This window comes from Ursus americanus, chromosome 32 (genome assembly GCF_024610735.1).
Source record: "Ursus americanus isolate L20-20 chromosome 32, mUrsAme1.1.p, whole genome shotgun sequence".
In the NCBI taxonomy this organism is placed as follows: Eukaryota; Metazoa; Chordata; class Mammalia; order Carnivora; family Ursidae; genus Ursus; species Ursus americanus.
In genome coordinates this window covers 25,450,298-25,467,329 of record NC_142158.1, presented here as the reverse complement: position 1 = coordinate 25,467,329, position 17,032 = coordinate 25,450,298, and the positions used below count along the sequence as shown (strand labels likewise).

Here is a 17,032-nt window from a genome sequence, read left to right as displayed (position 1 = left end):
CTTATCATATCCCACTGTAACTTAATTTTGAGTGTCTTCTCCAAGACATTATAACCCTCTTGAAGGCAGAAGGGATGTCTTTGTATTTGCACTCCTATTGCCCAGGTCGGTGACAGATAAATTGTAAGTATCAGTAATAAATATTTAGAAAAGTAATAAGCAAGTTAATTAAAAATACAACTTTTTGGAAAAAAAAATCTGTCTTCCTGGGTTTTGCAGCTTAACCGTTTCATGCCTTTTACATATGGGATACATTAGTAACTAGAAGCAAAAGGCAAACACTTATTTTTAATTAAAAAATCATGATGTGATGAAAGTTAAGAGGAAATCATATTTTTATTTTGAATAGCTTTGTAGCACTCAGGATACAGGCAAAGTTCAGATCATGAAAAGTCTTGGTATTTTCCACTTGGCATTCAAGCAAATGTGAAGACTAGATAACCGAGTGGCCCCACTTCCCTCTGCTTCTTTTGACAAATTTAGCCAGACCACACTGTCATGGATCCACACTGAACAATCTAGCGTAACCAGAGGGCTAATGCAAACGGCCAACTGCTTGACCGAAAATTAGTAAATGTAGACTACGCTGCTATCCCACTGATAGCCATTACGAGCTGATTAGGTCAAGTGCAGACCTTCCTAGAAGAGTAATATTTCCCACTGCATTCCTCATTCTTACAATGTGTTGAAAGACACCTGACTTCACATTTGCATCCTACTTAACACGGTGATTTAGTAGTCGGAAACAAAGAGCCAGTATAATATTGCTTGCAACTTGGGATAAATATTTTCTGCAAATGTGAAATCATGCTTCATGTGGGAGGAGGATATTTTAGAATAACGTCAACTGAGTTATGTTGGCTGATATTCACTTTGTTTTCAACTTGGGCATAAACAAATGAACAGACTTATTCCTTCTGTCACCATTACCCTGACACAAGTCATAATGCTCCAGAAAGAACTTAGCACTTGGAAGAGTGTATTTTAGAATAGGAACATTATACCTTATTTTTATTTTATAAAATTTTTTTATAACCATTGGAGTTTTGGGGACCATGTGGCTCTGGAGGCATATGAACGTATCGAAAGCTCTTCACGTCATGGGCACTGACTGGGACATACTTTCATTCATGATTCAGTCAACAAATGCCAAAAAAAAAAAAAAATCTTAAATCTTAATCACCTTTGGCTATCTTTTATGGAATTCTCTGGATTGATGCTCTAACTATATTCTAAACCTCTTTTCACCGCCTCTGGATTCTGAAGGGAATGTTCAAGCACTTTTGGACTGAAGAGTGTTTGCCACTCATTCGTGGCCATTTTTCATAATCCTCTCTTTATACTTTATATTGAAACTGTTCTCCATCCTATGTCCATATTACAGACTGCTAAGGAAAAGAATAGGCTAGTCCTGGGAAAAGGGATCATCTTCAAACTGGGAGGCTTCTTGCTACTACTAATATTTGAAACAGTAAGAATAAAGTTTCAAGGAATGCACACAAAAGAAGAATGGATGAAAGACAAAGCTAGGATGAAGCATAATCCCAGAGCAGTATAAGATTGAGATTTGCAAGGACAACAGAGGGGTTAGCAAGCAGGACTGTGGATTCACAGCAACTGCCTTCCAATCCCTACTTTGCTTCTCTGTGTGCGTCAGTTTTCACATAGGTAAAATAGAGATGACAATAATAATGTCTTGTAGTTGTTAGAAGAAATTAAATAAATTCATGCAAAGTAATAAAAATGTAACCCAGGGGTGCCTGAGTGGCTCAGTAAGTTAAGCATCTGACTCTTGATTTCCCCTCAGGTCCTGATCTCAGGTTCCTTAGATCAAGCCCTGCATCAGGCTCTGCACTCAGCATGGAGTCTGCTTATCCTTCTCCCTATACTCCTTCCGCTACTGTCAATCTTTCTTAAATAAATACATACATACATACATACATAAAATCTTTTAAAAATGTGCCTGAGAAAAATATTAAGACCTTAATTAATATGTTTATTATCAGTTTAAAGAGCTAGGTAAGAAATACAATGTACTACTTGCTATTTGGCAAATGCATATCATTGAACAAAAAGATTAAAAATACGTGAAAGCACATACATGAGAAAGTATAATCACAATTATAATAATGCATTTTAGATACTTGACCTGTATTCACTTAAAAACTATTATTGAGCATTTACTATGGACCAGGCATCGTGAGCTACTAAAAGACATGGTCCCTATCTCCTACCAAGCAGCTTATAGAGAAGGGAAAAGACGAACACCAAGAACAGTGCTGTGAGGAAATGCTCTGTCAGAGACAAGAGAGGAAGGGACTGTACAGGCAAGTTAGCATGTGTTCCAGACTGTAGGGTAGAAAGGCAAGAAATGACAAAGAGCCTTTACTGTTATATTAAGTGGTTCGATTTTTAACCTTACTAGTAGGAAACATTTAAAGACTGTTTTTCACCTCATGGTCTACACTGGGGGAAAGGAATAAAGGAACATATAGGTGAAGATAGGGAAACCGCTCAGTTTGCCATTTCAGGAATTCATATTCTGGGAGGGAGCCGACTGGTCTGAACTAAGACCGTAGAGTTGAGACAACGAACATTTGGGAGACATTAAAATGGAAGAATAGACGTAGAATGTTGTCGCCAATTGGATTGAAAACTTAAGGGGGAGGGAGAAGTTCAGAATATATCCCTGAGTTGCCTGATTGAGTTAACTGGATGGTTGAACGTGTCACTAATCAAGAGGAAGAACATGGGAGGATTAGGTAGATTTAGGTAAAATGGTACTGTTTCCGGATTTGCGTCTAGTTAGACAGATTCATATGTTTAATTTTTGCAAAATAAGCTTAGTTGACAGGAAAATATACTTGTTTATTACACAGAAGAGAGCTCTGCAGTTGGGACTTACCTCATAAAAATGGTAGTTGTAGCCATTGAGAGCCATATTTTCACCCAAAGGGAGTGGGTGGAACGGGACAAAAATAAAGTCTAATGGTGAAATCCTGAGGAATGCCAACATCTCACAGGTAGGAATGGGAATGCACTGAGACTTGTCAAGAATGACTGCAGGAAAACTGAGACAAAGTGGTGTCACTGATGCACGTTCTTTGTCATCAGCATCTGCAAAGTCACGGACAGTTTGGATGGAGTGTCAGGTGGGGTGGCAGAAGTGTGTGTTCACAGGGAAGGGGCGGCAGTGTGGAAGAGCTAGAGTGCAGGTTGCTCTTTCGAGAAGTTTGGCAGCGTAGGGAGGGAGATGTGTGGCCAAGTGAGGTTTTTTTGCTTTCTTCGGGCAGTTAGATTTAGATTTGAGCACGTTTGGCTGCTAGAAGGCAAAGGCTGTCTGAGCAGAGTGGACAGTGTTTGCAGTAAAATGCAATGGGATCCAGAAAATAGAGGTACAGATATAGGAAAGGAAAGCATGACGGTTTGGGATACAGTTTGTAGTGTTCTTGACTGACGTTCTCTATGAAAAAGGGAACGGATGCTTATCTCTGGAGAATGATGATGAAGGAATGACGCAGAGGGTTTGAAAGGAGGGTTGACCGCAATAGTTGGTGTAAAGATTAGGAAAAAGAACCGATGAGGAAAGGATCACTGGTTGGCATCCCAAGCCCAGCTGAGATGGTTTTGTAACGGTGGCACCATTCCTTGGGCTAGACTAGAACGCAGATCTCGCTTGTAGGCTTGGAGGTCTAAGAAGGTACAATAAGGCAGTGCTATTTGCAAGCTATGTGTGTCCAGGGATAGCTGGGGAATGGGCCTGCTTTGACTGGCAGACTCCATACCCTGCTGTAAACACCTGGAGGTAAGTGGTTAAGAATTTGGGTATTGCTCTTGCAGAGGGAACTGCAGACACCCCTGAGTGATCTCAGAAGATCCATAGCTGGGTATACCTTGGCTACGCCTTCCAAAGCCATCGGCACACAAGACTTCCTTGAGAAACATCCATTATTCCTGACTTAAAGAGATGCCGCTTTTGAAGTTAGGTAAAGACCATGAAGTCTTACCCGCCGTGAGTTGTTTACAAGCATCATATTGTGACATTCAATCTAATTATATCTTTACATTTGGGGAGGAAGCCTTATAAAAACATCATAATCACTTACAGCCTTGTCCCATGATATGTCTGTCCTTCAGTCAGAGAAGTCTGGATGTTCGTATATACCAGGCAATATGTTTTGTTTTCTGTTATTAAAGCATTTTTCAGATTCATATTTTTGTCACATTTTCTTAAACACATTTATAACATTTCTTGCAGTCACCATTTTTCTTTCTCAACAAAAGGCAGCATCCTCAAGGGAGACAGGAGCAGAGTACTAAGGAGCAGAGGAATCCTAGGATAGAGTCCCAGTCCGACCACTTATTAATGTGTGTCATCTAACCAGCCAGGTGACCCCTTAAGCCTTGGCTTTCTTCCTTGTTCAAAAAAAAAAAAAAAAAGGTTTGACTAGATATCATGATGGTTTCTAGTTCTAAAAATCTTGTATGAGATAGAAATTTCGCTTTGCCCATTTGAACTGTAGCATTAGAAGTCCAACAACCAGGAACACCTGCCATCAGGGTAGGTAGCAGACTGTGGCCGTGTATTCCAGAAGCCCAGTACTGACACCAGAGTTTTACACGGCAGCAGCATAATCGTTCCTACCAGCATGTTCCATTAAAGCTTGACTTACTGCCGGGGGTTCACCTGCTGACACAGTAAAACTTCTAACTGGAAGCATTAACATCACCGTGTCAGGTGGGGGAAAATTGTTCATAAACTCCACGAACGTGCGCTGCTTTATTTGGGGTCCTGGTTGCAAACTCATTATTTATGCTGTGTACAGTAGGCCATCAACATATCCCACTGGGAAATTAGTTTGCAATTTAGAATCGTTTCAAAGTACAAGTGATTCTCAAGTCATTTTTCGAGGTTAAATGAGAACTCTTATTGCTTTCCGTGGGCTCAGAGGGAATTTTGACTCTGCGTGTTCCCTCCTCCCTCCAGCTCTGCTGTACTCCCTTGATTTTTCTTCCTTGTGTGTGTGCTTCCATGCTACATCTTTTTTTTTTCCTCCCAATTTTTGAAAGCCAGTAAATGGAATGATATTTGTTGCCTTTTCTCGCTTGCTGGAACGGTGGAAGTACCTCACTCCTGATTACTGCTTTTATTCGTCTGAAACTCCTAGGGGGTCGCCGTGTGCTCTCTAGATGGGATCCCTCCCTAACCCAGGACTGATTTTGGAAGATTGGGTGGCATCCACTCTAAGAGGCAGTGAATCCGAGCCATCATCCCTGAGCGTGTTTCAGCCTTCTCACTCCAGGGGCCAGGCTGTGGAGGAGGGAGGTGGCAGATGGGCTGAGGGCAGGAGGGTGTCTAGTAACTCCAGGTAATGGGAATCATAGGTTCAGCTTTGCTTATGAGCCCAAAAGCACAGAGCAAATTATTAAGATAAAAAGGTTCCACTGACCCTTTCCACTTTCATACACCCCTCTGGCTGTTCAATTCTTTCTTTTAGAACTTCCTTAAGCATTTTTTTCTAAACTTGATTTCACTGGTAAAATGTGGGCATACTCTCCCCCTGCCCCCAGTCTTACCCTAACCTGGGAAAACTAGCCTCCAACCTCCTGGTAGGTAATTTATAACCTGAAATTATCCTTAGGGAATAAATAGCATTATTTTAAGTGTATCGGTTTACCCTTTATCATTCCCAGAAAGTAAAAAATAATCCATAGGGTGAAGATCTTGTAGGATTGTTTTTCCTTTCCTCTGTTCCCAGCAAGTGTCTGAAATTATTAGATATAATAAACCAAGATCAAACAGAAAATAAACCAGTGTTGTCAAGCCACATCAAGTGGCTCTCTTCTCCCCCTGGCAAGAAGCACTAGAATTTATCTGAAACCAGGATTTCAACATCTCTAATGCATTGGGGGAGTGCTTCCATAGGCACAGACTCGAAAGTATACAAACCAAAGGAGATTAAGTGTTTAGTTTCAAAACACATGAAATCACTAGTTTAAACATAGAAACTACACACAAAGAGCGCAAAGAAACAATGAAAGCAAGAGATCAACAGAGTAAATATCACCTAGAAAATACTAACAGTCTTAAAGGTCAGAAATCCTTAGTCAAACAAGCAGACCCATTCATTAAAAACAATCAGTTAGGGGATAAGCTGAGAACAGCACACTGCAAATTCCCTTTAAAAGCAGAAGTTATTCAGCAAAAAGCTATTAGCTACGTGCCCTCGAGGTAACTAAATAGAGCAGGAAATAAACAGAAACTGAAACCCAAAGAAGAAGCAGCCAAAATATAGGTGAAATTGGGAACTGCTTAAGGCAAAACTTCAAAAGCACAGGAGGAAGGCTTTTGTTGTGTGGGTATCCATTCCGAAGGATGCTTCGGGGTTGGCCAAGCTCTTTCGTACTGCACGGAGGAAGAACCAAACTATTCCCTCAATTCAGTGTCCTGAGTCAGGCTTCACGGTTGACATTGGCTTTACATGCTTTCCTTGATCATTCGAGTCTTTTTCTATCACTATTTGAATGTGAAAATACTTCAAAAATATTCCCCCTTTTCCTTCAAGCCCTGAAAGAGGAAAGGTTTGAGGTTAGATTGGTTTGCTGGTGTTTGGGGTGTGTTTTTGTTTTTGTTTTTCAACTCATCTTGGCCCTTGCTCAGTGAAATCATGCTAGATATGATACCTGGCATAGACAACATCTTTGAACCTTTACGAACGCTCAAGTTAGATGGTATTTGTAAAGACATTTCTCATGTGTCCGGCAAGTCCTTTTCCTAGGCTTTCATGTCACGATTTTTGCTTTTAGGTAGCATACTAGTTATTTATCATGAAAGTCCCAAGTCTTCTCATGGGTGTGGAGATAGGCCGAACCCATTAAAACCTTTCATCTCACAAGGATAGTGTCTTATTATTAAGGCAACTTCAGAGATGCCCACATGTTGAATGTTTCATGAGAAAGTAAGTAGTTTATAAATAAGTGTCCTACAGGGTAGCAGATTTTTTTTAAAAAAAACGCAGTAAGGCCTGCTCTCAGGACTTTTCCATTTTCATTTACATTTTTGGAGCAAGGGAAGAATTAGTTCTCTAGAAGGAGGATCCCACTTCTAGCCTCTCAAACTTGTAACCTACTGTGGCTCTGTGACAGAGCTTTCCTTGGCAGGTCAATCATAAATTGCAAAAAATGGGAATAACTATTTCTTCCTTTCCTGCCTCCGCAAAATGTTCGGCTTTGTTTAAAAGCCTGATTCTCAACCATGTGCCAAAGGATGCTTTCTCTACCTAAAGTAGAATCTGAAAGATTATAGACCCAAATCCTTGAAAATAATTCCATAGAGGCAACATCCATGGTGGGCGAATGTTTTCTAGATCACTAAAACCTAGTGTAAAGGTACGCTTGCAGATGAACTTTTCTAAAACGTATTATTGAAATCACTAAAAACTCAATGACTGCGGAGGAACAGAAGAATTATTCTCATGTAGGTGGGTTGCACTGAGGCCGTAACAATGCTGCTGAAAGTCAGGAATCCTCTTCTTTAAGGTAAATATCCATCTAAATCTAAACGTAGGTGTAAGCCAGTGTAAGCTGACCTTTTTTTTTTTTAAGTTCATTAGCATTATTAGGCCATCCCTCTGACAACTCAAGCATTTTGTTGTCAGTTATGAATGTGTCATTTCTGGGGATTATTTATTTTCACAGGAGATGTAATTCTACATTTTGTAAATTGGCTTAATTGTCCTGACATCTTCCACCAATGGGAAAGGAAGAAAAGAGGACACACACATCCTCGATCTAAAGCAGGGATTTCCATCAGCTGTGCATCCTTCTCTTGTCAATCCTGTGGTCAGGACTCTGGAGCACAGACATTGTACACAAACTGCCTAATTGTGACGTTCTCAGCAATCAAAGTGATTTTTTTTTTTTAAGGACAACATAATTGGGCTCAAAACCTGCAATTCTAACGTACACACACATGGCCAAGGATCTGGAAGGAACGATGAGGTTGTAACATCTTTAGAGCAAATTGTTGAAATAGGGAGTTGAAAAAACACAGAACATCTTTTTCTTCATCTGGTGTTCACAAGTCTGTCCATGTCAGCAACTTGGTCTCAAGACAGTCAAAACAGAGCCCTTGAGTTGACCTCATTCCCTCAAAGCTTGCTGCTCTGCCACTCGGGGATCAACATTTTGGTGAATTTTTAAAAGTTTTATTTCTGAGGGCAGAGATCAGGGGAGACCGTAAATGCCCTGCCACACTGATTGGTTTGGCTTGCTTTCTTCCTTTTTCAAGTTTCGTGGAAACATGGTGGCCCTCCCTGTATAGATTTTCAAAGATCTTCTGTCTGCACGCCCTTGGAAAATGAAAAAAAGAAAAAAAGGGAAAGAAAAAGAAATAGCAAAGTCTCTGTGGCACGTAGCCAGAGTTGGCTTTAGAAAGTTGCTAATTTTGAACTCCCTTCTCCCCATTAAGACCGTGTAAGAATTATGCACACAAGGCTGAGGCTTTTCTCTGCTTAGAAAACATCTGCATTCAATTAGAAATATGCCTGAGTGTCGTGTTAATTCTGCAGAACCAAACAAAGTCATTTTTGTTTAAACTCTTTCCGTACTACGAGGATGAGAGGTTACAGGAGAAAAAGGAAAAAAAAAAAAAAAAAAAAAAACAAGCAGTAGAACAAAACTGCCATGTTGTCCCTAAAGGGACCTAAGAGGCAAATAAGAAGTTCCTTCTCCTTGAGAATATAGACTCTGCCATTTTTTTCCAGAATTTTCTTCTCTGCCATTTCTCTCTTGGGGATTGGAGGTGGGAGGAAGCCTACTCTTTCCTCTAAAAATGCACCTCTTGAAGCAATGGAAGTGATGAATCACTAAATTCTACACCTGAAACCAATTTTACCGTATATGTTAACTAACTAGAATTTAAATAAAAACTTGAAATAAAAAAAAAAATAAAAAAATAAAAATAAAGCCATGGAACATTCTCCAGATTCCTCCAAAATGAATTTGCCCAAAGAGTTGATGTGTTTGGCAAATGAGCAGTAGCATTTTATTTTTAATTTTGTGGAAAGCCATACAAATCAAAAACTATATTTGCAGTCCATTGCATGCATTTCACATCACTTTCACAGTTACTAAATATAATCGGTGTGCTGACCTCAAATATACTAAAAACAACGATTTCTGTTGAGACCCCCATCTTGCGGTGAACATCGGTACCCATGCCTGCTTTTTGTTCCCATCAGTAACACTGTTTCTACTGGAGTTTGAGTTCATTGCTCTCAAAGAAGTCTTAGGCTAACCATAGATTTAGTTTGCACACAAGCGCACTGGAGCTTCACGTTGGTGAAGCTGATGGTCCCTAGAAAAGGAGACTTCATTTATTCCTTTGAGCTCTTAAAGTTAGGTCTTACTGTTTCTCAGGTAGGAAAGGCAGATGAAGACCCTACTTTCGTTGGATTGCGTGTTGAGGGATAGGACTCAGCCCTTAATCCCCAGCACCCAAGACTGCCTTCCGTTTCTTTCAAGCAGGTAAAAATATTTCAATCTCTGCTGTTTAATCCTTATCAAAATGCGAGCTGTGAAGAAATGTTTGCGGATGGACACTTGATGGGCATGCTAAATATTTATTCTTTCATGTATTTTGACTCTATCTTTGGATCAAACCAAAGAACTGGGCATTGTACCAAAATGTTTTGCCATCTTTTTGGTTTTCACTAAATTGTCCAGTAACTTTTTGCCAGTTGTCTGTATTGAAAACACCATAAGGAACAGCCCAAAAAAATGTGTCATTATACTTACCGTAGGATTATTTCTATTACGTTTTTTGATACTTGTTTATGAGAAGCCATGAGAGAAATTTCTCGGATTTGGAGTTTGGGGTATTTTTTTCCTGAATTATGGTTTTCTCTGTTGTTTTTATTTTTGAGTCTTAGAAACACTGTGATTCTTGTAACTGATACTAGGTCCCTTTTTGCTTTAACTGCTGAAAGCTTTGAGGCCAAATTCGTGACTTGCCTTTAGTAACTACGGTGTGTCCATTCCATGTATTTATATTTCTATATATCAGGGGTTAATTAGAGCAGCGCCTGAGCAACCCCCTTACTCTGTCTCTCTCGACTGTTTTTTTAAATCTTTTTTATGTTTATCTTTGTAAACTCTGGCAATGCCTTTGTGGAAAAGAGTCAGAGAATTTATAAGTAAGTAAATAAGTAAATCTAGGTTAAGCCCTGATGTTGAAGTGCAAGACTATTGAACCGAAGCCTTACTTGTGAGTTCGTGCTATGTAATAGTTATACAAAACTATTTAATTTTTGTGTGATGTTTATACCAGACCACTTTTTGTTTCATGTCCAAAATGTTAAAGAGCGAATGAGATGAAAAAGTCAATTCTGAAGGCATAAGAAACTCAAGTACAACATCTGAAATGATTATATAATTGGCAAAAGGACATAAAAGAATAAGAAACAAATTAAGATTACTTGACTTTAAGGGGGGAAATGATGATAAAGAAATTAAATAATAGTATTCGAGATGTCAGCCATCGTGACAACTGTTGTCTATCTCTTTAGAAAATAAAGCCTATGTAAAAATAAGAGGAATTAAGCTTTGAAGTCTGAAATGCCATTCCATTCCATTGCAAAGATGGTGTTGTGTGCTTAAATAATATTTTACTTGAGAACTTTGTGCTGGAATTTGCCCATTACCTTCCGTGTTATCTCCGTTTGCTGGAGTCTTGCTAGTGTTGTCACCATGTTTATAAGCATGAAAGAAGTGTACGACTGAAGCACAAGGGAGTTAAAATGTTCACATTATTCTACTCGTCTTCAGATGTGAAAAGATAGGCCCAATCTCTTGACTATGGTCCAAACTGATTTTTCTTTAGTTTTTAGGAAGAAGAAGATGGCGATGTAAGCTCTAGCCTAAAGAGAAAAAAGAAGAAGAAAAATGATAAATATTAAATATACAGTCCATGTTTTTGTGTCTGCTCTACTGTCTTTATATATTATATATAATATATATACTGTCTATACTATATATATATATATATATATGCTATCTTTAGATTTTAGAGTGCAGAGAGATAGCTTCATATTATTGAAAATAAATAATAAGAGCAGAGATGAAGGTCAGGTCCATATTGCCATACCCTCTCTGAATTTCCCTCACAGAGGTATATTTTGATCCAACGGCAAGAGAGAGAAAGCCCAAGTGGCTGCTGGTGAAGCCGATATTAGTGATGAAACATGCAGAGGCCACAGAGTTCCCACCATTTTGTCCAATCACAAAGGACTATTCTATTTCTCACTAAAAATTCCTTCTGTCTTCCCACTGTCTCGTAATATTTCATTAAATATTGAAATGAAAAGGGAAAATGGAGTATCAGTTATTTAGCTCTTTCCAAAATCTGCAAGTACTGGTCCTATGCCACCCAAACTCCATTTCTATATGATATCAAAAAGGGATTTTTGCTAAAGAAATAATTGGTGTATAAGCAAAAAGCCATCACCTATCTTAACATGGAAAGTGGTGTTTAGTAGACAAGTATTTAAATTCATATCTTCCTGGAGACTGAGGTAACCACAAAAAACTATCACTTAAATGACTTATCCCACTTTATCTCCAACAACAATCTAGGAAGTATTACCTAGTAATTGTATATGTCCCTTCATATTTTTCAAGGAATACTAATATTTCATCCCGAATCCATCTTTTTTTTTTTTAAAGATTTTATTTATTTATTCGACAGAGATAGAGACAGCCAGCGAGAGAGGGAACACAAGCAGGGGGAGTGGGAGAGAAAGAAGCAGGCTCATAGCGGAGGAGCCTGATGTGGGGCTCGATCCCATAACGCCGGGATCACGCCCTGAGCCGAAGGCAGACGCTTAACCGCTGTGCCACTCAGGTGCCCCCATCCCGAATCCATCTTAACACAAAAATTTTTACAATTTATGGAGAAGGGTAAGAACAGTAGTGGGGGGAGAACACTGAGAGGCAAGAAGATATCAAATCTTTCGTGTTTCCTATGTGAATTTTTTTTGTCATGAGTTGCCCTAAATTTGCCATTATTCCCCACGTTAGTACTACCTGGGTAAATTATGGCTTACATGGCCCTCCACTTGAAACGAAAAGTAGATTGCATGGCAGACTTGAATTATCCTCTAATATTGCATGATATATGATCCATCTTGATGGGAAACTATGGTATATATTTCATAGTTATGATTTCCAAGGTATCAAACTCCTCATTATCTTCCCGTGCTAGCCAGTTATAAATGCCAAAACACTCTAGCTTCTAGTATGCGCTTTTTGAAACTTATGGTCCTATGCTCTGTGTATGTTTAGCATTTTACGGTGCTGCATGATATAGAAATGTCATAATACTTTATCAAAACCCCAGCTAGACTATTGACAGTATAGGTTTCATTTAATTCCTGGATACAGCAGACGTTCTTTGGCATTTTCTGTATAATATAATAAACACCAAATGCAGTGCTTAAAATGAATATTTAAAAAATCAATCAGGCTTGAAATTTAATTTTATCTAATTGGCTTGCTATATTCTAACAAAATTGAATGACATAAAAGTTTCACCTACCCTATATAATTTCATATTTTCTCCAATCATAAAAATAGATTTTTTTTCTCTTTTAACTTCCTTTGATATGATCTTTTAATTTACTAAGTTTACTTAACCCTCTCTTATATAGGCTGAAGAAAGTGTGTATCATCAACCCAGGGTAGTAATCACACGTGCAATATAATTTTACATCAGCCACTCTATTCATGCTTCGTTTCTGCTGTGAATCTCCAAGACAATTAAAGCACTTGAGGAGGACTTTGGTGCAGATGGCAAGAACTGGTTGTTTTTTATATACACATTCCTGGAATTGGCTGAGCTAGGAGATATGTACACCATCTCTTCTGCTCCCCTAGAACCTTCTGGAATTAGGCATCTCACCTTTGGTTCATTCTCAGACAGAAAGGAGCCATTAGCATGACTCACACCACAGAAAATATTACCAATGTCTCCAAGAACAAGTAGGTCTCAACGAAAAATATGAAAGCAACAACTGCAGGTGGCTTTTAAGCAGACCACGGAGGGAACTATATTTTTTACATGTAGTAAGTATGTCTGCTTGAAAAAATAAATCTGTGGAAGTAGAAGAATATCTACATACAAACCCCCAGAAGAGTATGAAGCTCATGTGTGTTTCTGATTAGCTAACATTTCTGATTTAGCATACTGACATGGCTGTGTTTCCTTAGCCAGCTGGGTTTATTGAGTTTTTTCTTAAAATTAAAAAAAAAAAAAGACAAAAAGTGCATTTGCTGAAACCATTTTATTATTGCTATTTTACCATCATACCAAATAATTACTTTGCTGGTGTTTTATCTCTTTTCATTTCTTTCAAATAGTAATATTACTATAAACTTATATCCAGAAATCACAAGGTAATGAAAATTCAAACATGTTGAGCCTGACCAATTATCAAACATTGCAAACCACAGTTAACATATTCAGGACAGGTAAGAAACATCTCCCTGCCAATCCTACTGTGTAAACACAGTAAACTCTTGGAATTCTCCTGCTTAATGTAGAAAATAAGTTTGAAAATGTCATTACCCAAGGATCTTTTTAAAATCCTGAGACTCAACACAGGGCTGAAAACTCTCCCAACCAATTCTCTATTATTGTCTAAGATGGTTCAGCCAGTTAATTGGTTGGCACAGGGAAACATGGGTCACCGTGTTTTCCTCAGAACGAAAATTTCTGTGATGAGCCAGACAAACTAAATGAGTTTATGGAACTAAAACGATAGCCTTAAGGTATGCTGGTTGTCCAAGCCTCTAATGGTATGACTAGACAAAACACTTTGAGAAACAAAGTCCATAGATCCCTCCCTCACCAAGATTTTGCCCTGACCAGTATCACTAACAATCCCGAGAGCCCATGTTTCTGGTTTATTTAATTAAGAAAATTCTTATTTAGCTCTAAGGACTTCGGTTGAAATTCTGCAACTGAAAATTATAGATAAAACGAAAAGGACTGTGCGCAGACAGTGTAAGAAAATTATTTTCTCTCCACTGACTTCATGTAGCTGTTTTTGGACTAACTGGGAATGTCTCAGTTTTACCCATGTATCTGATCCACGTTCAGATTAATCCTACTGTTGTGATTTATGATGCCCTCGGTTTCATATTTACTGCTAGCTCAGACTAATAAGCCCTCTCTGGACCAGTGCCATGACGCGAGGTCAACGCCCAGTTAATCACGCCACTGTGTTTCCATACATTTTGCCCTCTGAATTATCTACAATGATAATTGATTAAAAACACATCTTGTATGATGTCATTTTTTTAAAAGGAGCAAATTCAATTTTTCAAAGAAAGCTTGTTTTAGGTTTGTACAAGACTCTTGGAACATCTTAAATCATCTTATTAAATACGTTTGCATTCGTCTAAATATATATATATATTTAGAATCAGCATTAATCACCATTAAAGTTTCTTCTTAGTCTCCACTTGTAAAACCACAGTGCTTTGAGTTCCAAATGTCAGCAAGAACTAGATCATATCATAGCATAAAGATAGAGAGAAGTATATGGACAATTTTATTTTTGACATAGTATTTCACACTACATAAATCTATTCTTCATATTCCACATTTTATTGAGAGTAACCATTTTTCTTTTTTTTGTAAATCACATTAAAATGTTCAGGATAACAGCATTACAATGTAGGATATTATATGTACTACTGATTTTTCAGTGTTGAGACTGATTTCTAGTAAATCTTTCCACATAAAGCATAAATAGTGTATTCCCCCCCTTAAGAGAATGCCTTATCTTATTTTGCAATTTTCTACCATATTCAGCAGATCGTAGAAGGAGAAAGTCCATTTTGGACACATCTTTTCCAAGTAATCCAGACCATTTCAAATGCTGCAGATGTATAAAGATACTGCCAAAATATGAAACCGGGAAACAAAAGGTTTTGTATCTATTTCTGATTTTCTACATCCTGACCTTAGGAGAGCTGCTTTGCTTTTGTGTCTATGTTCCTTAGAGTAAATATGACCTCTGTGTACTGACAACCCCAAATATATTACATTACGAAGATAATTATGAAGTTTAGCCACTGGCTGCCAGAAACGATCAGATCCACGAATACTGTGTGGCTGGTTTAACTACATTTATATTGTTTACATGGCACATAATTAAAAGAACAAAGAGAACAAATCCATGTTCTATTGGCTTAGGGGTCTGCAGGAGTGCCTTGAGCGAATAGTTTTTAAATCAAACTGAAGAAATTCTTTTTGGAAAGGGGATTGAGTATGAGGAAGATGTGGGAGAAATTAAAAAGAGCAAATAGAGAAGTAGACCTATGCAGAGAGTACTGGGAAAAGTCCACCAGTAATGCAACATTGGCCCCACTATTGGCCTTCGTTTTCAAAATTTTTTTTGCTTTATGTCCATATTCAAACTCACCATTGCTTATTTTTGTAAAAACTATTAGCTCTGGGTAAGCCAGCAATCGTAGGCAAACCTTGATCGCTAGTATCAATGTATATTTTCCCTTGTTTGACTTTGTTTTATCTGCAAAATGACTGTTAGGTATTGATGACAAAAACTATCCTATGTTAATGGCTCCATGCACTCTACATTGCCATTTCTTTTTGTTTTTCCTTTCAAAGATCTGTTTTGTTTTACAGAGAGAAAGAGAGAGAGAGAGACAGCACAAGCAGGAGGGGTAGAGGGAGAAAGAGAGAGAATCTTAAGCAGACTCTGCAATGAGCTCAGAGCCTGATGTGGGGCTGATCTCATGACCCTGAAAAAACAACCTGAACCAAAACCAAGAGTTGGCTGCTTAACTGACTGTGCCAGCCAGGCATTCCTCCATTGCCACTTCTGTAGCAAACCCATTTCATATTATAAAGTCATTTAACTTGAGGCTCATAATATACAACTACATATACCATCATCTAATTGCTATCCTCTTTCTACGGAGTTCTCGGTTAGACCCCCATACTTACAGGGAACTGAGCAAATGTACCTCCAAGTTTCCGTCCTTCTCTCTGGATCTACAGTAACTCTTCAAATCTCAATTTACCATTTGGATCATTCAGTCAAAACCCTAGTTATTTCATCCTTGAGATGAATTACCTGAGACTTCAGTTTTAGTAAATCTGAGTTCTAAGATGATCTTTTCTGCTAATTCTATGGATTACTTGAGATTTGGAGGCCTTAGTTATTTCCTGATTAATAAGAGAATAGCTTGGGTTGGATGATCGCTAAAGTCCAATTTAAAGTTGTACTGATAACCTTCCTTGCCCAAATTTTCCTTCCTCCTTTTATCTCCATTTTGTCACACAATCCTATCAATCACCCCCATCTCCACCAGTATGAAAAACATAGCATTGTCTTTTCCCTTGTCTACAACCAATCCACCATTAGTTAGGTTGCATCTAATTTCATAGTATAGCTAATATCTGTTCCTAAAATATTATGATCCACTCTCATACTGGGTTCAAATATAAAGTCATTGTCCCCATCTCATGTCCCTGGCTAGCTCTGAGGAATACACTAATCCACATTGACCAACTGACCCATCCTCCATCCACCAGCAACCCACTCATTAACAGGTCCAACTTTAAGAGTCAGAGATATGTCTTCATAACTTCTGACCTTCAAGCCTGCCTCAGCATCTCCCATCTAATTGTCATTCCTCAATCCAACTTCCAGAATGTAGTTAAAGTGACAGATTTTTCCTCCTAAACCTTAATGAATACAACTGATAGTGAATACTCAAATTATCTGTTAGGTTTTGTTATTCAACTCAAGAATGTTAAGCAAACAGAGCTCATAGATCACCCTTTCAAGAATCTTGCCCAACTCTGGAGGAATCTCCAAGCTTTATTTCACTGGTCAATGACACATCACTGCCGCAGAAACCGTCATCCAATGTAAATGTGAATATTTTTTTTCTTTATTAAAGCAACATTTTAAATTCAACAAGTCATCAGTTTTGAAGC

General features: G+C 38.3%; 1 long non-coding RNA gene across 3 annotated transcripts in view; it reads right to left on the bottom strand.

The window, feature by feature from the left end:
* Window positions 1-5,993: 5,993 nt before the first annotated feature.
* The window catches only part of LOC148107331 (uncharacterized), a 30,272-nt gene continuing 19,233 nt past the window's right edge, over window positions 5,994-17,032 (bottom strand). For 2 of the 3 annotated variants that reach the window (XR_015722617.1, XR_015722615.1), the window contains one exon: window positions 9,074-10,919. This is a non-coding gene — a long non-coding RNA (uncharacterized LOC148107331). Of the gene's footprint in view, window positions 6,569-9,073; window positions 10,920-17,032 lie in introns of those variants that run through there. The other variant, XR_015722616.1, reaches the window with a different exon arrangement.